General features: G+C 43.2%; 1 protein-coding gene and 1 pseudogene across 2 annotated transcripts in view; one reads left to right on the top strand and one right to left on the bottom strand.

The window, feature by feature from the left end:
* The window catches only part of WDR93 (WD repeat domain 93), a 693,419-nt gene that overhangs the window by 184,609 nt on the left and 483,804 nt on the right, over positions 1-25,006 (bottom strand). The window lies entirely within an intron of this gene.
* Positions 7,912-12,452, top strand: LOC147733550 (large ribosomal subunit protein eL31-like; annotated as a pseudogene).

Genomic DNA, 25,006 nt, shown 5'->3' with positions numbered 1-25,006 from the left:
AATGTAAGCCCTCGATGTTTAAGATATGAGAGGCCAAGGGGAGTGGGTCAGAGATGTTAGAGAGGGCGGCTAAGGGGGGTGGGGTGGGGTGAGCAGGTTCAGGCACCGGGTGTAACATAAGGTGTACAGAAATGGCAAAGTGCAAAGGAGGGGGTGCATGAGAAGGGAAAGCAAAGTGAGTTAAAGATGAGGCCAGGAGTTGAGCAGAGAATACAAGGCAGGGGTCATACAGTTCAAGTCAGAACAAGGGGCCAAGAGGCAGATAAGGCAGCCTCTTACATGGGGCCTGGAAGCTACAAGAGCACGAGCGATTTCCAACTTCGAGCTCTGCTTTATTATTTTGTTGTTCTGTTCTGGGGAAATTAAAGTGCAGGCCCCAGCTTTTGCATTCACCCTTTCACTGCCAATAAACTGCTCAGAGCATCTAATTAACTGGCTGTGACCTACAGAGTTGAACAGCTGTGTATCGGATTACCATAAAACTGTCTACTTGTCCTTTGGACAAAATACAAATTAAAACCTCTTGCCCTCCTAAGAAATCTAGATGTCTCGGGCGTCGGGAGATAGGAATTCCCCACCCCTGATTACCCAAACATGAACATGCCGCACTTCCAACCATACATGCCATCGTATGGCGGATGGATGACCCCATATAATTATGGCATGCAACAAATGCCACAACTAGGAAATGAACAACAACTAGGACAACAAACCGAACCACAACAACAACCGCCTTTTTTAGGCAGGGGCCGAAATCAATCCAGAGGGAAAAAGAAAACCTTAGCCTGGCAGGACCAACAAAGAAACGTGCAGACAAGGAGCATGTCATCTGCCCAACCGAGGACGAGCAAGAACAACACTCACTAATAATGAACCTCGCTAATATAAAGTTGACAGAAGACCAGAAGAAAGTCCTGAACAAAGGATTAGGATTCGTCCCTACACCGCCAGTTGATAACTTCAGACTTAAATGTGAACTAGCAGAATTTTGCCGCATTTTGAAACTCAAAGCATTTTTTTCGGATAAATTACCCTCACCGCCAGAAGGAGACACCAACTTAAAAAGAAAATCCACCTTTAACCCACCAGCAGGAAGCATTCCACCGGAAATCCGTACTTTTGAGCAAGCTCTTCTAAAAGGCGTAGACGCAATGACAGAAAAGAAGAGACTTCCCTTCCAAAATCTGAGTAACAAAGAACGTCAAGCACTCAAGACTCTGGAGTCCAATGAGGATATAGTCATCAAACCCGCTGATAAGGGGGGAGGAATTGTCATCCTCAGTAAAGAGGGTTACAACTCACAATGCCTCTCCCTCCTTTCAGACACCAAATTTTACAGGCAGATAACTGTGGATCCTACTGAAAGACTCAAGAACACCATCTCTATGATGATCCATGAGGCAGAAACCAACAGGTGGATTACAGCAAAAGAAGCTGACTACCTATGTGCAAAGGAACCCAAGATTCCCTATTTCTATTCCCTACCGAAGACACACAAAAATAAATCACCACCCCCCAGGACGTCCGATAGTAGCAGGAATAGGATCACTACTCGAACCTCTTTCAAAATTTGCAGACGAATATCTTAAACCTCTCGTCCAAAAGACGCCTACTTACCTCAAAGATACGAGAGACCTACTGGTACAAATCAAAGACACACCATTTGACCAGAATACGATGCTCCTAGTGGGTCTTGACGTAGAGTCGCTCTATACGAGCCTACCGCAGGATGACACCCTACAGATGTTGGAAGATGTCCTTTACAATGAAGATTGGAATTACCATACACCCAGACATTTCATCTTACCGTGCTGCCAATTAGCCCTCAAAGAAAACTTTTTTGAATACAATGGAGTTCTATATTTACAAAATCATGGAACTTCCATGGGCAGTGCTTTTGCCCCTTCGGTGGCAGGATTGTATGTAAGCCATTTTGAGCACCAACATGTACTCAATGAAGGCAATCCGTACTCTTCCAGTATTTTATACTGGAAGAGATATATTGATGATATCCTCCTCATTTGGGATATCAAACATGATTTAAAACTGTTCATCAATTGGCTTAATGAACGTGACCCCTGGCTCAAATTCACATACACGGCCAACAGCTCGACCATAGACTTCTTGGATCTCACAATCTTTGCTGAAAATAATCAACTGAAAACAAAGACATACACCAAACCAACTGCTAAAAATAGCTTACTTTCCTACAAAAGCCATCACCCCAAACCTTTAAGAGACAATTTGCCATACAGTCAGTTTTTAAGAATTAAAAGAAATTGCACCAAAACTGAAGACTACAGGGCCCAAGCAATAGAACTCAGCAGCAAGCTAAGACAGAGAGACTATACACCAGCCACCATTCGCAAATGTATGAAACGTGCCAATAATCAACCCAGGGAATGCCTCCTACAAATTCATCCAAAAGATCCTACACCAGACCTAATGACATGTGTGACAACATTTTGCCCCTCTACATATGAGGTCCAAAAACTGGTGAACAAAAACTGGAAAATCCTTAACATCGGGAAATTTGATTGGCCGAAATCTCGGTTCGCAAACAGAAGAACAAAAAACCTACGAGACACCCTGGTCCATACACGCCCGAGAAACTTACAAATCCTAGAGACAACCAGAAATGTCACTATGACACCTGTAAGTGGACATTACCCCTGTGGTAATTGTACAGCCTGTAAATACACCACTACTTCTAAACAGTTACAACTCTCAGAGACTCTCCTATGGACCCAGAAACAACACACTAATTGTAGCTCCTCCCATGTTATATACATGGCAAGCTGTCCCTGTAAAAAACTATATATAGGGATGACATGTAGAAAGGTCAAAACAAGAATAGGAGAACACAGGAGTAATATCAGGCTAAAAAAGACAACTACAAAACTCTGTGCACATTTCATAGAGGCTGGACATTCCTGTGATGACATACGATGGACTCTGATTGAAATGCTCACTGAAAAGACTCAAAATGCTGAAAAAAAGCTCTACGAGAAAGAACAAAGATGGGTGGACCGTTTGAAAACCAATGTTGTGGGTCTGAACGACAATGTCCCCTGGCATCAGTTTGCAGTCCATTAAATCTTACCAAGACACTTTCAAGAATTCCTGACTGTATTCCAAAAGGGCAACCCGAATGAGCGTTATAACATCTAGATGTAGCCATTCACTTAAATGTCTGTTCTATTCTTACTATGCTACCCTTAATTTGCAGTGTTGGATATTATCCACACTATTTTTTAGCTAGGATAATTCCTCCCTGTCTGGGACCCGATGACAATATTATGTTAATAATATTTACATTGCTCCTAAAGGAATCCATTCCAGACCGTTCTCCGCCCAGACCGCTTTTAACATTCATATAGTAACAACAAAGATATTGCTCCTCTGTTCGGGACCAGAAGTTATACTGCTCCTATAGGTATCCCCTCTCAGCGGTATTCCCATTTCCCGTATCAACCGCTCTTAATAAAGTTACATCGTTCAATTCGATCACATAAAAACACTCGCTGACGTCTGCTCCGTATCCGGGGGCAGAGTCAGCACAAGCGGAGATATCGCCCACACAAGCGGGTAATGGCGGCGTCTGTTACAGAGTGAGGTATTCCCCTGACTAGCGGTAAGGAGATTCTGATGCCTTCTTTCTTCACCCTCTTTCAGCTATGTGGTCCCCTGACGAAGTCTCTAATTTGACGTCCTTGGGTAAGACTCAGACAGGTTCTTATTTACTTTTTTCTTTACAAACCCGTTAATGACACGATTGGTTTATCTCTGCGCTCAGCTAGTTTCAGCAAAACATGAGTCCCGGCGCCTATGCACCACGCACCCTTTGGCATCCAGTCACGGACGTACTTGCCTCACGGGCGCTGAAACTCAGGGGTCGTATTTTGAGAAGTAATTTATACACGTTCTTAAGCCTTTACTAATTAACATCTACACTCACCCATGAGTGTATGTATCAACTTACACAGTTGTCGCTGCCTAGATTCCCTTCGCCATAGCTGCTTTTTCCTCTGCCTGACTAGGTTCTCTGCCACCATGTTAATATACATGATAAAACTATGTTAATATACAGTAACCCAGAAGATTAGACTACAGTTAACTATGGAGCCCCCCCCCCCTCCTTCTCTAAGACACAATGATAGTATTCCATGTGTAGAATGTTCATGCCTATTTCTTTTACAGGTTTAAAGAAATTGGGTGGTCAATGAATACCCTCCTATAATCAACCCATACACTACTACACGAATTGTGTGAGTAACCAATTTATGTTTTGTTTGTTTGTGAGTCCTGATGAAAGCCCCATAGACTCCGTTGAGCCATAGGGGGCTGAAACATGTCGACACTTTTTGGAAAGCCACACTTCTAGATCCAGTTACTCGATCTAGTACAAGTACCGAATTAATTTTTAACATTAGATCTTCACCAATTTATTAAAGTTTTCTGGCGTCGATCTTATTTCCTTTTTCCTTTTTCTTTTGCACTTACCCTATTTCTAATGGGGGCACATTTTTCATCTCTGGACACTGCAATCTAGACCAGAGGAGCCTCTGGATGAGGCAGGCACCCAGCACATTCCATGGTATCCTATGATAACTGCCAAAACTACAATGTAGGGGCGGATGAAAGAGATATACCGCAATACCAACACACATTGAGTTTTTGAGGATACCATAGTAATTCTATCCAATGGTTAAGAATTGTTACAAGTGTCCATTTTCACCCACTTGATTACCATTATACCTACCCGGGGAAATAAATGGACATTTATTCCTCCTCCCTACCCTTTTGATTTTTGGATGACATTTATCTGACAGACGACGGTCTTTGGGAGCATCTGTGTCGAGTGAATAGCATAATTTGTAACTTTGCTGACATAGGTTACAAGTTTAACTTTGCAAAGTCGCACATTGCAGAGTACACAGTGTTGTTTCTCGGCTACGAGCTTAACAACGAGGGAAAGGGGTTAGCACCTCACTTCCTGGAGAAATGCGCACAGTTGCGCTCTCCGACAACACTGAAAAAATTACAATCTTTGCTGGGTTTTTTGAATTTCGGGAGAACTTACATTCCGGAATATGCCCAGCGTATCAAGCCTTGGTATGCTTTGATACAACCATCTTTCTCCAAATCATGCTGGCTGCCTGAGCATTCAGCTATTCTGCAGTCTTTGCAGGCTGATTTGCTCGCTTCTGAATACTTACAGACTCGTGATAACCAAACCAACCTGGTGATAAGAATTATCCCTGGGGCGGTGGGTTTCACGTACCTGACTTTTAATGAAGGAGATACAGTACCTATTGCTTACAAGTCACACTTGTACACTTCGGCTGAATTGCGTTTTTCCACTGTGGAGAAAGTTTTAACTGCTGTACAGATGGCAATTCTTAAAGAACGTGCCCTGTCACAAGGAAAACGCATGTTGGTTGTTACCCCGTGTCCTGCCTTGGAGACAGTTACGAAAGCCAGTGTACCTAATTCCAAAGCTTTGCACCCTAGGTGGATTCAGTGGGCTGCATCCTTGACATCCCATGATGTCACGTTTATTTTTGACGCCACTTTACGGTCGCAGGAGTTTTTACAGTATGAATTTGTTCATCCTGCACCTTTAGCAATGCGGCCGTTGGAGGATTTCCATTGTATTATTTACACTGATGGTTCGGCGCAGGTTGCGCATGGCTCTAAACATGCCTACGTATCCGCTAGCGCCATTGTGGTCGGTGCCATGGTGAACGATGAGTTCAAGTCCAGTGTCGTGCACACGCTGACGCTTGGGGACTGCACCGCACAATTAGCGGAGCTTCGTGCTCTGATGCTTGCATTGGAGTACGCAGATCCTAGTGTGACGACTTTGATTGTAAGTGACTCTTACTACTGTGTCCAGTCTTACAATGAGAACTTGTTCTTTTGGATTCAGAATGAATTTCTTGATTCCAAAGGTAGCACAATAAAACATAAAATGATCTGGGTCCAAGTGGCGGAACTTAAAGAGAAGTTGCCACTCGTGTTTGTGATTCATACTCTCGGCCATCAGCGTGTGGGGGTCCACGCTGTTGGTAATTCGCTTGCTGATGAAGCAGCGAAGTCAGCGGTATCGAAATACTTAGTTGCAGCAGTCACGAGGTCCAAAAGCAAAATAGATGATGACATCTTGGCAGCTGTTGCTGCAACCGAGAAGGGAGGTAAATATCCTGTGGGGTTCCCTTCTAAATACACATACCACTTAAGTCCCGATAAGGTTCCTTATGTGAAAATTCCTGATGTTGGCGAACGTCTAGTTCCCAACTCGGATCGCAGGGCTGCTTTGATTACAGCGGCTCATGAAGGTGTGGCGTCTGCGCATGCGGGCGTCTCAGCCACTGTAACTCAGCTACAACAAAGGTTCTGGTGGCGGGGACTGTACAAACAGACGCGCGATTATGTCCTTCAATGTGACATTTGCCAGCAGATTAAACCTTCAACTGCTGCGCGTCCGCCTCAGACACAGTTGTACATCTCTAATAAACCGCTTGGATGCGTTTATTTGGATCACTGCGGTCCATTTTCTGCTGATACTGCATACAAGTACATCTTGGTAGCAGTTGATTCATGCACACGCTTTGTGTGGGTATGGCCACATCGGAGCGCTGATTCACGAACTGTCATCAAGGATTTGCGAGTCTTAATAGGGATTTTTGCCTGTGGTACCTTCCATTCGGATCAGGGTCCGGCTTTCGCCTCTAAGGCGTATAAGGATGCTATGGTTTCGTTGGGGGTCCAAGTCAAGTTTTCAAGTCCGTACAGGCCCGAGGGTAACAGTGTAGTGGAACGAATGAACCGTGACTTAAAGCAATCTTTGACAGCTCGAGTTATAGGCACTGGCAGAAACTGGTTAGCCCACCTCAATGGCGTGCAGCGTGCGCTTAATAATCTCCCTAGAAGGTCTCTGGGTGGGCGGACCCCGTACGAAATGCTCTTCGGTATCAAGATGTACGTCCCTGACCTCAATGGTTTAGACTGCAAGGCCCAGGCCTCGGTCTTTGACGTAGATGAACATTGCAATGTTTTACAGGATCTACAAAAGACCAGAGGCAGCCTAGCAAAGGAACATTTGCCCTCCCCATCGGATGATGCGTTGCAGATCCCGGTAGTTGGCTGGCTACCCCAAGTTGGAGAACTGGTTCGGGAGAAGATCGATAACAAGAAAGAGTTTGGTCCCTCATATCGAGCACCGGTTCGAGTTCTTGAAGTGAAGGGCACAAGAACAGTCGTTTTACCACCACTTCCAGGTCGTAAGGAAAAAAGATTTATTTCTATTGACAATGTCAAGACACACAGGGTGGCCGATTCTTCATAGCATGACACCGGCTGTATCCTGTCCTTCCATGGTGAGGCACTCTGTGCTAGCAATAACTTCTGGTGCAGAACAGGAGGTGTCCCTCGAGATGCCTGCCATATCCAGTCCTTTATTAAATACTATTCCTGTTACTAACATTGATGAGCTGAACTACACCTACCCTGCTGATTTATCGATGCCTGATTTACAGACCCGTTTGGCCGACCAGTCCAGATTCTCTTTTGACTCTGTTTCGGAACTTTCAAAGAAACCCTCAACTATTGCAAAATATGCCACGTTGTTTAAAAAGCATTTTTTAATTCCCCCTTGGACATACATTTGGTTGATCCTATTTTCATTTTACCTTTTTATGTCAATTGGTTTTGTGTTTTATTTTTTCCGCCTGATCGATGGTCACTACATTAAAGAAAGAACAGGGATTCGGTACCTAAATGGAACATTGGCCCCTCTTTCCTCTTCACATTCAGCACATACACTGAAACGAAACTTGAATACAGTCAACATTACTGCTTGGCCTGTCCTTGATGGGATTGTGTGGGATGCGGTTAGATTTCAAATACATGGGCCCACTGAAGTGATTAATGTTCCGAATGTGCTTAGAGTAAACATGGGAGATGTGATTAAACAAAATATACGTTCTGATGATTGGGATATTCAGGCTGTAGATGCATTGTTTTCTGATTTGAAATACTATGCTGCCTTCGATGCTGAGGATCTGTATTTAGATTCTATTAATTATGGTGATTTGTTTTATTTTCAACATTATGGTAATCATTTTTTGCATAAGACAAATTCTAGGAGGGTTGCTGTAAATTATACACAATGGGAACATTGCCCTGCTCCATTAGGAGGCAGCTTCAGTACGTTTCTGAAAAAATACACTTATTTCACAGATTTTAATCAATCAAATCCTGAGTCATTTTATTTCAAAATGACACAAAAGTCCATGTCCAAAGTTAGACTTACCGATACAAAATTGCTGTATTCGAAGTCCTTTCTAGACAGATTAGCTGTAGATGGCTACGAGTTTTGGAAAGGAACAATTGACCTTAAATCGGTTTGGGGTACCAAAGATTGGCAGGTACAAGGCACTGAGGCTTTGCACCGTGCATGTCTCATCCCGAATCACATGTTGTTTCTAAATTCATCCATTTTCCAAACAACATGCTTTGGATTGGCTACTGCTAAAAAATTAAATACACCAATCATCCCTGATTTAGAGGAATATTTAGGTTGGGGTAATTATACTGAATTGTCCATTCATGAGTTGCAATCTCTATTGCACAATTCATCCTTTAACGTTTCCAGTTTGGATTCCAAGGGTTGGCTGATGGGGCATAGGAGTGCTGATTCTTGCCAACGCCGTTTTCTGGGTTCGGCTGAAGGGTTCACAGACGTCAGACCTGATCCTCGTTTTGAGGAAGATTATACTGTCACAACTTATTCTGTGGGAAACTGTGTCAGAATTGGTTACAACATTCCACATTGGCTGCAGTTAAACTACATCTGTCTCAATTAACTAAAAATGTGGATTTGAACGATTTTATAAAAGGCCCAGCTAAAGGTAGATCAAAACGATGGATTTATGCAATTTACAATGAAATTTGGAAAGTTTCTCAAATTGAGGCTGCTAAGCGCCTGAGGGCAATCGATCAAGCAAATTTAGAAAAAGTGCTTGCAGTTGTAGATAACACTATTAACACGCTTTCTTCCCGAATTTACACGTTGAACAATATTGTGTCTTCTGTGGTTGACATTGTACATGATGAAGTGTCCGTATTGTATCATGGTCAAAATCAATTGCGTTCTGTAATGCAGTTTGCCTGGACACTACAGACTCTGAAGGCTGGTCGAGTGCCTTGGAGTTATATGAACGTCACATCACTATTTGCCCCATTTAATTTGACTGACAAGCAGCGCATGCTTTCCATGCGAGATGCATCATTTTCTATGTTACACATTGAAAAATTAGAGTCCTTTTTCACATGTGTCCAGCCTGTGTTTCATTACTGGTTAGAGGCGGCAGACCCGAGAGCAGAGGACGGCCTGGGACCAGGGTTCGATTCCCGGCGCGGCAGGTTTCTGGACCAGGGTCAGCGGACTCGATAATGCTCTCGCCTCGGTGCCCACTCTGATCAGCGATCACACTCGGCAACTCTGGGCATTAGCTTGCCTCATCTTCACTAACGGCCCCACCAGACCGCCGGGGATGCCTGGTCTCACCCTGGAGATACCCATTAAGGGACAATCTCTCAGGGAAGCCAGGAAGGGTTTCGCAGCGGTCGAAGCGCCTTGGGACCCTCCGGGTAAGTAGTGCGCTATATAAATGCCTATACATTTACATACATTTACATTTACATTGCCTGAGCTGTGATTTCGACTGGGCCATTGATTTGTGTCTCTGCTTACCGACTTCTCCTGACGTCGATTTTGATCAGCTAATGGCCCCGTAGTTGCTCACAAGTTGGTTTGTTCTGGCGAAAGGGTTATGGCAGTGGCAGCGATGCATGGACTAATGGGTCAGTGGGACATATCCGCAGCGGCGCATGACTTTCTGGCACATAGCGTTCTCGAGAACCCACTGAGTTGTCCTCTGATGTTGCTAGAGGATTCGGTGCTGGAGGAGCACGTATGTTCTTTCCCATTGCTTAATTGGATGGCTGAACTGTTTTCGGATGATGACAGTGATTTCATGTTGGAAGCTGTAGCTACCTATTTTGCATATTCATTCGACCCATGAGTGACTATGAAGACTTTCATTATTATGGCACGTGACTTTTTAGTAATTCTGAATGGTGCATTTTTTATTACGAACATTCGACTTTCATTTGTTCTAGGCCTATGAACTTGTAGTCGGCCTTAAGTTCGAATTTTTATATTTTTGTGTGGCCACTATAGGCATTCATACATATTTTTGTGATTAAATACTTATATACATTTAGCTTGGCTCAATATTGTTGAACTCTGCTTTCATGTGTTGCCTCTCATATAGTATTGGCTTATATTTTCTCCCTTTTTTAACCGTCCTCGGATCATTGGGGGGTGTCATATGGTTACTGTGTTTCTATATATTGTGTTAAGTTAGCATGAGTTTATTAAATGTTTAAACGACATATTTTCCTTCGGCTTCAGTTTGCACACAACACCTAATTGTTATCGTAGCTTTCAACCTAGACAAAAGATGTGATTTATTTGAGAATAATATGTTATTGCTCTGATATCAGTCATGCTTGGTACAACTGTCTGCACACTGAGAACTGCACCCTCTAAGAATAACCTAACACAAGGTTGCTGAAAGCCTGATCCTCGCACCACATTAGACATAACATAAATAATGTTGCTGCCAACATTGGGCTCTACGCGGGTTTAAGATAGAGTTACAGGGAATAAATTATACACACTTGATGCTTCGCATGCAGAGAGCTGGTAGCTGTTGATGTGATCTATTCCTACTGAAATTTAGAGGTATGGGCCCGCCCTGCTAGAACCCAAATGAGACCTTCTTAGATATAATATAATATGCTAAATAGGGTGCGCGAAATATAGGTGATACAGATTTCTATAGATTTTGCATTATAATATGCTATCACCGTTCGCTTACTATGGACTAGTGACTATGCTGCTAACTCTGATTTTTATAATATGTATGTTGATATTATATAAGATACTGCGTTTGAGAACTTTGCATTGAAAAATAAACATTTCAAACTTGCATGTGTGTTCTTTGCCTCCCAGTTTCGGTTTGTAATGATTATATAACGAAAGAGTGTTCATGTGTTCCACGATACCTGAGGTACCCTAAGTTCATGTTCTGGATTGTCTAAGTCATTGGGAAGTTATTACTACCGATGAGACACTGTAGCTAGCTTGGTAAGGGGATTTCTGAAACTAAGGTGAGTTTTGGGTCACCCTAACTCACCCAGGTTCTAGATCTCTGTGCACAGTTCTGTGGGAGAACGGAAACCCTGCTACACCATAGGAGTCTCTGCTGCAGCAAAAACAGCGGTGGCTCCTTCGCAATGGCAGAGGAGTGTCACCCAACATTGTTTTACTTTTCAATTGTCGGCTCTGAGCCAGCTTGCGCTATGAAGGGCAGGCAATGGGGAGGAGTGCTATGTGTACTACCTAAGTGCGCATATGTGTTAGGCCGGCCGTCTCAGGCTGACCAAAACACACATGCGCACTTAGGTTTCTGCAGCCCGGCTGTATTGAACAGTCGGGCTGGAGAAACCCCCACATACACCCTGGTCTGAGCTGAGCGTCTCTCCAACCTGCTCATACCAATCCCTGTGCTGCTCTCCCATAAGAGAAGCGCCGGATTGCAGGGACTCTGTGACGCGGCCCCAGTGCTTGCTGGGACCAGGAAGGGGAAGGCCGAGCACTATGCAGGAGGCGGACAGGGGCTCCAGGTAAGTGTGTCTTTTATATTTTGTTTTTATTAACCCCCCAACGCGGGTTCCCCCCACTTCCCCTTCAGCTGGCCCATCGCCTCTTTATTTTGGTGGCCGCCACTGAGCACAAAAGTAATACCCAGCCATTGCCTAGCCTGCTGTTTACTGACAAAGGCTCCTCACACAGGATCTCGGTGCTCAGCTTGCTGCAGGCCAGTCAGCAGCAGACCTCTGCAGCCTACAATTCTAATGAGCACAGCTCAATGGTAATGCCTCAGCCATACTGCACCACCAGTCACATCGCTGTGGGGTCATTGACTCTGCTTCGATATGGCTCTTGCTAAGAAAGGGGGGGGAGAAGAAAAAAGGTACATCTGCCATGAATGAGGTGTTAACTAGCAAATACACCATCAATATCCACAAACAAATCTGTGGAGTTGGCTTCAAGTGACATGCACCTCGTGCTCTGAAAGCAATCTGTAAATTTGCAGTTAGGGAAATGGGAACTCCAGATGTGCGCATAGACACCAGACTGAACAAAACAGTTTGGGCTAAAGGACTCAGGAATGTTCCATTACGCATACGTGTGTGCCCATCCAGGAAAACACAATGAGGATAAACATTCGCCCAATACGCTATACACACTGGTCACTTATGTACCAGTCACCACATTTAAAGGTCTCCAGACAATCAATGTTGATGAAAACTGAAGTTATCCTGTGTTGAAATAAAAATCTGTGTGGCATCACCTTTGCACAGTAAGTGACGTGAGTCAAAGCGAAGAAGTTCAGTAGAGTACTGAACTTCATCTCTTTAAGAGACCTTCCAACAGATGTACTTCTCTGAGGGCCATGAGTGCCTGATGGACGGTAGCGGAAGCATCAATTCCAGTGTGGGAGGTTGAAACTACTGGAAATAATGTTGCAGTAATTTTGTCTTTATTGTGATGAAGTGTCCGTACTGAAATTAGCTATGAAAGACCCCTGGTGCAGCGCACACCAGGAGCCGCTCTGACAGACCCGCTCTGTAGTTGTTTAGAGCTCAGGGTTTGGCACTAGGTCCAGCCACAAGTTGTTTCTTCAAAATAATTGTCATTCAGGAGGTCAAGGTCATCTGCATGCATACCCCTCCTGGGAGCCCATTGGTGCTTAGTTAACCAGTGGAGCTGTGTTTATTATGCTGCTTTAAAAGTATTCGAGAGCTGTTGCAAAGAGGGAAGTGTAGCATTGAAATACTGATCATAACTTGAAAATTCTGTTTAATTCATTTCGATGCTTGTTCTGAAGTGTCACAACATGAAATTATCCTAGCCTTTTCTAATTGAATGGGAGGTTTCTGGGGAGCTTTGTTGTCATTTATTCTCCCACGTCAGCAAAACACAATCCCCTTTCACTGCTGACTTTAGCAATTAATTTATGAAGGTAGTATTGTAGGCTTCAACTGCTAGCAAACCCCAAAATACAAGACTGTATTCTCTATTGATGACGGTTAATAAACCAGAAACACGTGTCTAGTGATCAGCACTATCTGCGCCAACCTTGGCGAAATACTCGAAAATATTGGAGCGAGCTAAAAGAGACTGCATTTACCAGAATGCCAGGGGCGAACCTTGCCTGAGAGGTCAGCGGTGTGCTCCCACATCCTGTTTGCTACTAAAGTTGTACCGATTTACTCTGATCTCTGACAGGGTATAACAAGTATTCAAAATACCTTTTTCATACGTATGATAAACGCTGAGAACGTACATTGTGAACACACGCCATTTCCAACTTCATAAACTGGCACGCTCGCACATTCACCCCTGTTTCAGTGGGGAGCCCATGTGGGTGCTCCCACTGAAGTAATGCACATTAAGTATGCGATGTTCACAAATGTACGATATTTCAGCTCTTTACATGGTTAATTGATTGGTTTTACTCGTGAGAAAGTGTCACACATTTGGTAGCAAAATGTCACTCACAAGTACACTAAAGTCATGGAAATACCGTACATAAGCAACTGGAATAATGGCTGCTACGTGCAGGCAGCAACACCAAAACTTTCTAAAAGACAAGGCAAATAAAGCAATGACAGAAGCACACATACTTCCAGAAAAGGCAGCATTCTATTTTCTTAGTGCACAGTGCACCCTCATGTCCAAAATGGACAGAAGGTTACATTTTTCACTAAGAAATAGTGCTAAATGCAACAGAAAGTGAATAGCGAGCTAATGGGGTACAATTTCCCCCAACTTACTCCTGGCATTTGGCACTGGGGGCCAGATGTAGGAGCCCTAATACCGGTCGGAAACGGCTGATTTCGGTTGTTTCCGACCGGTATTAGGGTTTCCAGATGTAGGGGGCTCAAAAATACAGAATCGGTATATTTACCGATTCGGTAAAATTACCGATTCGGTAAATTACCGAATCGGTAAATATACCGATTCTGTAATTACAAATGTAGGTGGCACAGTTTACAGTGCCACAGGCCCTTAAGAGTCGGTATTTTACCACACAATCCTATTGGGTGGTAAAATACCGAATTCAGGTGTACATGCACATCTGTGCATGCACACCTGTGCAATGTGACACACAGACATGCCCTTAGAACATGTATGTGGGTCACATTGCACACAAGCCTGTACCTAGGGTGCTAGAGGGTGTCAAAGTGACACCCCCGGCACCCTTGCAGGATTCGGTATTTACCGATTCTGTAAATATAGAATCGGTATTTCCCATTGATTCCTATGGGCTTCAAAGCCCATAGGAATCAATGGGAAATACCGATTCTGTATTTACTTTATCGGTAAATACCGAATTTTACAGATTCGGTAATTCAGATTTTAAAATTACCTAAATATGCCCCCTTCCCATTTACAGACTCTTAAATACCGAATCGATAAAATTCGGTATTTAAGAGTCTGTAAATGGGAATTGCCTACATCTAGCCCTAGATCCTTAGCACAAAGTGCACCCTAGTGTCCAAAATGTACTTAAGGGTGCATTATGCACAAGAAATGACCCTAAATGCAGCAGAACACGAATGGTGAGCATGAGCTCTAGTGTAGGGTTTGTTACCCCAAATTACTCTTAAACAAGCTGGGGTAATCGCAATATTATCAGTAATTCCTAGTCAAGGAGTAACGCGTGATTACCAAATTTACATCAGTTACTCCAGCGTAATTGAAATTCTTTCCAGTCCACCCTGCACCTGGTAGATGCGTCCGTTTTCCCTCTGAAAACCTTAATGAATTAAGAAAATGTTGCCCAGAGAAGCTGCTTCACGGTTTGCAGCAACCCAGCTCTTGAAGCTGGTGCTCTTTGCTCCTCAGCTGGAGCCTATGGGATCTTGTGCAAAGAATGGCCTGCATTAAGTTGTCAACTGGGGTCCTTTCTTTGGGATAATACAAAGATACCTCATCATATGGACCCTCTAGGAAAGACATAAATATCACGTGCCAGGCGGAGACAGTAGTGAACGTTTGTCCAGTATAGATGTGTATCTCGGTAAAGTTACAGACATCAAACATGGTAGAATTCTGCTTGCTAAAAGAAGACATCCGTTTGTTAAAGCAAGACATCCTTGCGTGTCAATTGTTTTTGTCAAGAATTTAGTGAGATGTGGGGGCGTGGCTTTCGCCAAAGAGGAATGGCGTTGCTCCTGTGACTGTCCCGCGGCGGCGGAGGTACAGGCGACGTTTTCTCGGCATCATCGCGCACGCACCCGCCTCATGATGTGAGAGGTGCTGTGCAAATATCCCTGGACTTGGAGGATCCATTTTTTGTCGCTCTTTGAAACCAATAGCAGGTATTTTGAGCCTACTGAACGGGGACGCATCTCCGTTGAGCTCGCGTCCGCCATTTGTCCTCTTTCTCATCGCTGACAGAGCTCTACGCAACGTTTGAATATAAGCTCTGGTTCCTCCTTCTCCTGCTGACTTTGGATGCCCTCACAATGCTGTAGGTGCACTTTTAATATGCCCTATGGATTGCTGGATGCTTTTCTTTTCCATATTTAATTTCCTCACAGCGCGACCAGCTGCACATGGAAACCCCACCATTTTGTGCACCCTACGAATAGAGCTGCTTGCTGCTGCACCGTTTTCTCGTTCAGTATTGTGGTAATTTGCCACTTTATTTCTATTTTCCTCAGTTTTCCTCCATTTTTGACTTTCTATTAAGGCTCTCCATGAAACTCTGCATATACCACGAGTTCGAGACTGGAATTATTTTTTCTCTGAGAGTCTGACTGAATTCTTTTAATGTTTTACTCCATTGATGTGACGACTTTTAGCTTAATGTATGTTTACTCATTAAGGGCCATATGTAGGTAAATGGCATTTACCGAATCGTAAATACCGAATTTTACCGATTCGGTATTTACAATTCGGTAAATGCCATGTAGGTAATCATTCTGTAAATATTACCGAATCAGTAATATGTGGTAATTACCGAATCGGTATTTACCGATTCGGTAATTGCCATTGATTCCTATGGGCCTTGAGGCCCATAGGAATCAATGGCAATTACCGAATCGGTAAATACCGATTCGGTAATTTTACCGATTTGTCAAGGGGGACAGGGTGTCACTTTGACACCCTGTTGCACCCCTGATTTTGGCTTGTGTGCAATGTGACACACATACATGCCCTTAGGGCATGTATGTGTGCCACATGGCACAGGTGTACATGCACAGATGTGCATGTACACAGAAATTCGTTATTTACCATGCCATTGTATTTCATGGTAAATAACGAATTTCTAAGGGCCTGTGGCACTGTTTCCAGTGCCACCTACATCCCAAATTTCAGATTCTGTACATTTACCGAATCGGTACTTTACCGATTCGGTAAATATACAGAATCGGTAATTTTCTGGCCCCCTACATCTGGAATTACGAATACCAGTCGGTAACGGCCGAAATCGGCCGTTACCGACCGGTATTTTGCCACCTACATATGGCCCTAAGTTACTTATACTAAATGTATTGGTTGTATTTATTACTCTCTACTACATATTCTTAATGTTAATATTGCTGCGCTTACAGTAATAGGGCAATTTACCCCAGGGTTGGGTTCCCGTTATTTTTGCTCTTAATGTGGAATTGCTTCTTCTACACACTGCTACTCTATGTCTTTGGACTGCTTTTCTCAGGTCTATGGGCAGGTCATCTAAAAATTTACAGTTGTCTACACCTTCACCTCGGATGTGTTTGATTCATCTCAGCTCACCCTATAATTGTTTATCCATGGAGGATTCAGTTGTTTCTTCGCCCAAAGGTGCATTGCCTTCACAGATTGCAACAGTCTCTACTGTTTCCAAAGCCTCTACAAAAATATTGAAAAAAGATCCCCCCTCTCCACCTAAACAGACTGCTTCTGTCACAATGGATCTAATACTAGAGGAGATTAGAGCTCTACGTCTGTTCATGGAAGAGACCAAATCCATGCTTCAGATGCTCTCTGACAAATGGTCAGCAATGGATCAACGAGTCAACACGCTAGAGCAGAACTTTGGCTCTTTATCTGCATCTACTTCTGAAGCAGAATCCCTTTGTTCACAGGTCTCCATTCTTCACAAACAAGTTGAACAGTTGGAAAATAGAAATAGACGGAATAACCTTCAAATTTATGGTCCTCCTTAAGAGACAGAAGGTTCGGATCCGCCCACCTTCTTTAAATCCTTTCTTCCAACGCTCCTTAAGCTACCTGAGGGCACCATGTTGAATATACAGAGAGCTCACAGATTAGGTCCACCGATGCGACAAACATCTTCTTTGTCGCCACACAAACCGAGAGGAGTGATCTTGTACTTTTTAGAATATACTGACCTCTTAAAGATTCTATCAGCAGCTAGGGCAATGAATCGTATAATCTAGTCAGGAAATTCTCTGTTCTTTTCCCAGGATTACGCCAAACCGACGGCTGATCGACGCAAAGAGTTTTTAGCATTGCGGCCGCAATTAAGCTCATTAGGTGCAAAATATGGTCTTTTTCACCCTTGCTTGTTTAAAGTGACATTCAATAATAAAACTATCACCTATGAGGATCCAATTAAGTTGAAGTGCTTCCTGTACTCTCTCCACATTGACACAATGGAGACTACATCATCATTTAGTTCCAGCTAGGTTAAGTTCAGACTCTGTTTCTGGTTACAGTATTCTCATGTTTTATCTTCTGGTTTTTGATCCAATTGCTGTTTCTTAAAATGTATGCAGCAGTTAACTTACGTTGCTATTGTTTACAATATATCTAATCATTTTTTCTTTCTTCACAGGTTTCGGTTGCATGTCTTCTCCTCCCTATGTTAGAGTATGTTCATTCTGCCCTTCCCTCCGCCTCCCCTTGTGGGTCCTGGACACGTCATTGTTCCGTGTGGCCTTCCATCCCTCCATCCCTCGTATGTCTTGGATTGTATGTAAATTTTCTTTCTTCATTATTCTTTATTTTTTTCATGCTCTCTTTCTTCTTTCTCTTTTTGCACATTTTCTTCTCTCTTTGGTCCTCCTCATTTCCTCTTTATACCCTGCAATCTTCCTTTCTCTTACAGAGGTTACATTTTCGCTTTGTTTACTTTCTCTATTGCTTCTCCTTTCTAGTTCAGTTCTCTTACTTTTTGTGCAGTTGGTTTGATATTGCTTGTATTTTCTTTGATTTCACATGTCATTCTTATTGGAATTTTTTGTACTTCTACAACCTTAATTTATGCCTTTAAAACTTATTTCTGGGAATGTCAGAAGTTTACATTCACCTATTAAGCGTCACAGGGTTCTGACACATTTGACTAAACTGGGAGCAGATGTTGTTTGCTTACAAGAATCTCATTTGACTAGTGATGAATCTGTGAAACTCAAAAGGGCATGGGTAGGTGATGTTCTTTTTTCTCCAGGTGATGGCAAACATAATGGAGTAATTATTCTTTTTCGCAAGTCCCTTTCCATTTAGATCCTATCTCACTGTACAAAGGTGGGCATGTGGGTTCGTGTTAAATTCATAATTGATAATGTCCCGGTCTCCTTATTGAACATATATGCACCCACAATTGGTGACCCTTCTTTTTGGACTTCATTAGCTCAGCAAATTGCGCAATGTTATGATGACAATTTTATCCTTGCTGGTGACTGTAATGAAATCCTGGACGCCTTTTTAAATCGAAATTCTCCAGCTCCTTTCACACCTCATAAATCTCACAAATCATTCATACATACCATTAAACAACACAATCTCATAGATGCTTGGAGACTCTGCAACCCTACCCTAAGAGAATACTCCTTTTACTCACCTGTACATCATACTCAATCCCGCTTAGATTACATCTTTGTCTCTCACAATATTTCTCAGTCATTGAAAAAGGCAGATATTGGTTCTATATTGATTTCTGATCATACCCCTGTAATCATACACCTTGATATTTCACATAAGCCCAACCTACCTCTTAAATGGCATAATGCCCTTCTTCTGGACTCCATATTCACATCATCTTTTACTTATTTTTTTCATGAATATTTCGCCATTAATCAAACAGACGGTATGTCCTTTCAGGTAATCTGGGATGCTTTCAAAGCTTCAGCTAGGGACTTTATTATTCGTTTTGTCTCCAACAAACGTAAGAAAGCTCAGCAGGTCACAAATGCTTTATTACCCAAGATCAAAAAATTGGAACACTCCTATTACTCTTCCAAATCTAAAGATTGCTTATCAGACCTCCTAAAGTTTAAATTTCAATTTAATAAAGAAACCACTAACAGTGCCTCAAATTACCTACTTAAATCTAGTGCAAAATTCTACGGTGGCCAAAATAAAGCTGGAAAATTGTTAGCTAATTATTTAAAAGTTAAACGAAACAAGCTCAACATAGAGTCTATTTTTGGAACTGACAACTCATTAAAATTCAAGGATGATGAGACCTTAAATGAATTCCTTCAATTTTATAAAACATTATACTCCTCTGAAACCCTTTCTTCTGATCACTCTACATCCCAGTTCTTATCCAAAATTCATTATCCACCTGAGGCACGTCCAGATCTTTCCTGTCTAGAATTTGATATTACACAGAAGGAATTTCACGCTGTCCTAAAAATCCTCAAAATGGATAAGGCTCCTGGTCCAGACGGTCTCAATGTAGAATTATTTTCTCACTTTGCACCCTTATTGATCCCCAAATTGCATGCCCTTATACTTTCTTTTTTGCAGCCTGGTGCTTCTGCTGGTTCTTTTTCTGACACTATTGTTTGCCTTATCCCTAAAGATGGTAAAGATCCCCAATATTGTAAAAATTATCGACCCATATCCCTAATTAACATTGATTATAAAAAAAATTCAAAAGTTCTAGCATTGCGATTAGAATCTCTCATGCCTGATTTGCAGGGCACTGAACAATCTGGTTTTGTTAAAGGAAGGCTCTTTAGGTAAATCTAGTTATATAGAGACAGACTCTCTAGATATAGAACCTAATTATCAGGTCTAACATCTGTACCATGAAATTAATAGGTAGACATCTGTATGTGAGTTTAGGGATGGGATGCCCAGATATGCTATTGTCTGATGGTAAATAATTTTGCGGTGAAAATTAATAATTCTATGCACTTAGTTTATTTTAAAAAGAGCTGAAGTTTGTGTTTTTGTGTCCATAAATCATTCCTTAGAAACTGTATTTGCATGGAAAAAAGTATATGTATAATGTGGGAATTGTAGTAGAGGAATAACATTGTTTTAGTGCATTGGCTGATTTGCCACAATCTGTGTACAGGACGCTCCGGTTTACGTGGGTATAGGTATTGCTTAAACATAACAAATTAATCGTTTTTTCAGAAACATGCATAACATATGGCCCGTTTTTAACAAGCCCCCCGGTTTTGATCTCTTTAAATACACCCTCAAATATATACAAATTGAGCGGATTATTTAAAAATTACAAATATCCACCACGGGAGCGTCCTCTGTCTATTCTGTATAAACAGTAAAAGTGCAAGGAACAAATGTAGCTTCTATCAATCATGAAAGTGGCGGTGCTGCTGAAAGTGCTGGGCGTTTGGTGGTGGTAGTTTTTTTTTTTTAATTCTTACCTTGGTGCTGCTGAGCGGCTTCTGTGTCCTGTTGGAGGCTTAACAGCCTGCTGAGGCTCGGCGGCGGCTGCGGCTCCGATAGCTTGTTTGTCTGGCCGCCATACATTGCTCCCGCTAGGAGGCAGGGACGGTGAGCTGTTTGGTGCATTTGGCCGACGCGGTTGCGGACAGCCTGTCGAGTGTCGGGCAGCAGTGGTTTCGCCTGGGGCTCGGTTTCGGCTCAGTCACCACGCTATCGTGCTTGTTTGTTTGATCTGCCGCCGAGCACCGGCAGCCTCTGCAGAGGTCCCGAGGAGAGGAAGAGCTGTGAGCTGCTCGACACGGCTCGGCTCTACAAGCTGTGTTGTTTTCTTGCCCGGCTAGTTGCTGGTTGTGGCAGGCGGATAACGGCCATTGTTTAGAAAAACAGCCACAGCACACAGAAACGTTACCCTTGGAACGGGGGCTTGGAAAGACAAGAGTAGCTGTTGTAGCTGCCTGGTTACTGGATTTTCCGCGGTGGCGGAGGACTTGCTTGGAGGTATCTGAAGTACTGGAGGCACTGGGAGGAGGTATGGACATACGGAGCACACTGTTTGATAATCTGGATATGGTCCATTCTGTGACTATAGCGTTTCTCTAAAGAAGTACTGTGACGGAGGGGTGAGCAATTGGGCACCAACCAGTAGGTAGTGGAAGAAGGGATGTGACTGGGTTCTCACTTTTCTCTCCCTGCTGTTTAGTACGTATCTCATATTTGTTATTGCTATTGTGATCCAGTGGTTCAGACTCTCTGCTCTGTGTCGCATGGCGGAGGCTGAGGGATCTGCACAGCTTTGGGAGGAGCTGGATGAAGACGAAAGCGCGCAGCGCCCTGTAACATCTACACGGACTGCTACTTGGAGAAGAGCAGCATTAGAGCAGAATAGAGGTCGGCGAGCTGTGGCCAGGTCTTCTCCGAGAGGAGTGGGTGGGCGAGGGAAAGGTGTGGAATCCCTGGAAGGGCTGTCACTTAAGTTAGCTGACAAAGTTAGCTGACACTAGGAAGTTGGCAGGCAAGTCGGGGCAGCTGAAAAGGAGCTCGAGGTGGAACAGAAAGCAGGTAGTGGGAAGAATAAAGTAGCAAATAGTGTAGAGCCATCCCGGTACCCGTCAAGAAGCATTAAGAAAGTAGAGTTGGGGATCTCCTCAGATAAGCTGAACAATCCGCAGAAGGTGGTGGACAGGGGAGAGGAGAATTGGGTGGAGCCAGTTAAAAAAAGGAGCTGGAAAAAGAGGCTTAATCAACAGTTAGTAACGACACCTTCCCTCACTACTTTCTTTAAACCTGTTCAAAAAATTCTGGTTTAAAACAGCAAGGCACTCAAAATAATCAGCTAAAATCCCAACTAGATTCAGAAGAGGATTTTAGTTTAGTAAATAACTTAGAGAATATTGCAGCTCAAGACTGGTCACGACATACAACTCCCAATATATTTCAGGTCTTCACTATGGAGGATGAAGGAGAGCTGGTAAAAGTAGCTGGTACGGACAACCTGGATATGTTAATACAGTCAAGCGTTGTCTCAGCAGCGGATAGAATTGATATCCCACCGCAGTTAAGTGTGGGATTAACTGTCGGAGCAAGCTCACAGGGTGAGGTAGCGGGAGGGAGTGTTGATTTAATCCACACAGATTTAGAGAAGAGGCATGTGGATCCTGAACTTGATACCTCGGATCTCTCGGTAGTGGCGCTTCTCAGGAAGCTGGAGAAGGATATCCATGAGGGGTTTGAGGCATCGAATAGAAGTTTTGAAGACTCAAAGAAAAATCAGGAGAGTATTAGAGCCTCTTGCAGCCAACTTGAGACTAAGTTTGATATTCTGAGTGCCCGCACAGAAGTCCTGGAGTCAGAAATAAAAGTGATGCGGGAGAGGGTCTTTGATAACCACAAGGAGATTGTTGCTATTAAGTCTAGAGAATGTGAGATAGAAGATAGGGTTGAAAGGCTAGAAAATATGCAGAGGAGGAATAATCTGAAAATTTTAAAATTACCCGAAGGAAAGGAGGGGACGGATATCAAGACTTATATAGCACACTTGTTAAAAACAGAGTTAGAGCTGGAAGAGTCAGAAGAAATTGTTCTTAAAGATATACAGAGGATTCACCGAGATCCCTTCCGGTTGAACCCGAACCGCTCCAAACCTAGGAAGATCCTGGTTAATTTTTTGACCTACAACTTGAAGGAAAAGATCTTAGCATTGGCTCTAAAAAGGAAAAGTATAACAATAGATAGAATCTCTGTAGATATCAGATCAGACCTATCTCCTGCTACAGCAAATAGACAATGGGAGTTGGGTACGCGCATGGAACCGCTTAGAGCATTAGGGGCCACAGTTCAATTGAAGTTTCCAGCTTTTTTTTTTAAAGTTATGTTGCAGAATAAAATGTTTACATTTCGGAGTACTGAGGAGGTGGATGATTTTTTGGAGCAGTGCCAAGGAAAATAGCGAGCTCAGCACTGATGATATACTAAAAATTTAGTTGGTGATGATGCACCGCCACTCGAGGGCATCCAATGGGCTTATTGGCCATGGATGTCTTGGTTGGGTTTTTCAAGGGGAGGGGTTAGATTTTGGTTGAGGGAGGGAGGGGGTTTGGGGGTTGGGGTTGGGAGGGGGAGGAGAGGGTGGGGTGGGGTGGGAGAAAAACAAAAAAACATCCTCAGGAGCATTCGCGTCACCAGTCTAAGGAAAAGATGGGATAGCAGGGATGAATGGGGTTAAGCCTGTGGAACTAAGGTTCCTTACATGGAATGTGAATGGTTTGCGAGTGAAGTCTAGGAGGCAGCTGATTTTGAAGTATCTTGAAGATTCCCCAGCACATGTGATAATTTTACAGGACACACACTTGTCTGCAAGTGAGAGTAAGGATATCTTTTCTTCTCAGCGGTGGATTGCTAATGCTTTCTATACTCCTCAAGAGATAGTGACAAAAGGTGTTGCAATATTGGTTAGAAAGGGGGTTAATATCTCTATGGAAGATAAGGTGGCGGATAAGAGTGGAAGATGGGCAATAGTGAAATTGAGGGTGGCCGGGGAACAGCTAGTAGTGGTTGGTTATTATGGGCCAAATGTAGATGATGAAACCCCTTTGGATGAGTTAGCTGCAGAACTGCTGGATTTCTCTGGTAAAATAATCCTGGCGGGAGATTTTAATGTTGTGTTAGATCATAAATTAGATAGGTCAAAGAATAGCAGGGCAGTAGTAAATAGCAAGATGGCAGCTAGGATAAAACTTCTTGCCGCTCAGCAGGGTCTTTGTGATATTTGGAGAATAAAAGCAGGGCAGAAGGTAGGGTACACTTTCCATAATAAGAAATATAACCATAAGTCCCGTATAGACTATTTTTTGGTTGATGTAAGATTGGAGGATGAGGTTGTGGAAGTGGAACATCTGGGGGCGCACCTCTCTGACCATTCGGCTGTGGCCTTGAAGGTAATACTAGGAGCCGAGGGTTCGACTGCAACTTGGAGGCTGGATCAGACAGTCCTCTTAGATATGGAATATGCAGGTATCTTGAGGAGTTAGATACAAGCATTTTTTTAGGTTAATGAGGGTTCGGCTAAAGTGGAAGTTGTTTGGGACACCTGTAAGGCTTTTTTGAGAGGGAGGTTGGGAGCACAGGGCGCCAAGAGGAGAAGATTATACCGGAGGAAAGTTTTGGATTTGGAGACGGAAATTCGCACATGGGAGGAGGCAGGTGTAGGTTCAGGGGGGGGAACACTGGGTGAGGAGGAGGTAAAGAACAAGCTGTTTGAGTTAAAGCTAGAATTAACAACTGTATTATCACAAAGAGTTAAGGAAAAATGGGAGGCTAGTCAGCTAGCGCATTTCTCCTATGGTGAAGGGTGTAGTAAACTGTTAGCTTGGAAAGCTAAAAAGGACATGCTTCGGAATCAAATTAAGGGGGTTAAGACTTCAGTTACGGGGTCTCTGATTACTGATAGTAAAGGGATAGCAGAAGCCTTCCACACTTTTTTTGAGGATATATATAGGGAGGATTTACACCCGAGGCTAGAGGAGATAGAGGGATGGCTGCTGGAGGTGGAGCCCCTTGCTGAGGATCTGAAGGTGTTTGCTAAATAACGACATAACGATAGAAGAGGTGGTCAAGGTCATTAAGGAGAGTAAAAGGGGGAAGGCATCAGGACCAGATGGCCTCCCTTCTGAAGTCTATAAGACCCTAGTAGAAGAATTGGCT

The sequence above is a fragment of the Lissotriton vulgaris genome, chromosome 2_1 (assembly GCF_964263255.1).
Source record: "Lissotriton vulgaris chromosome 2_1, aLisVul1.2, whole genome shotgun sequence".
Taxonomy (NCBI): Eukaryota; Metazoa; Chordata; class Amphibia; order Caudata; family Salamandridae; genus Lissotriton; species Lissotriton vulgaris.
The sequence above is the reverse complement of the archived record's forward strand: the minus strand, read 5'-3'. Positions and strand labels throughout refer to the sequence as shown.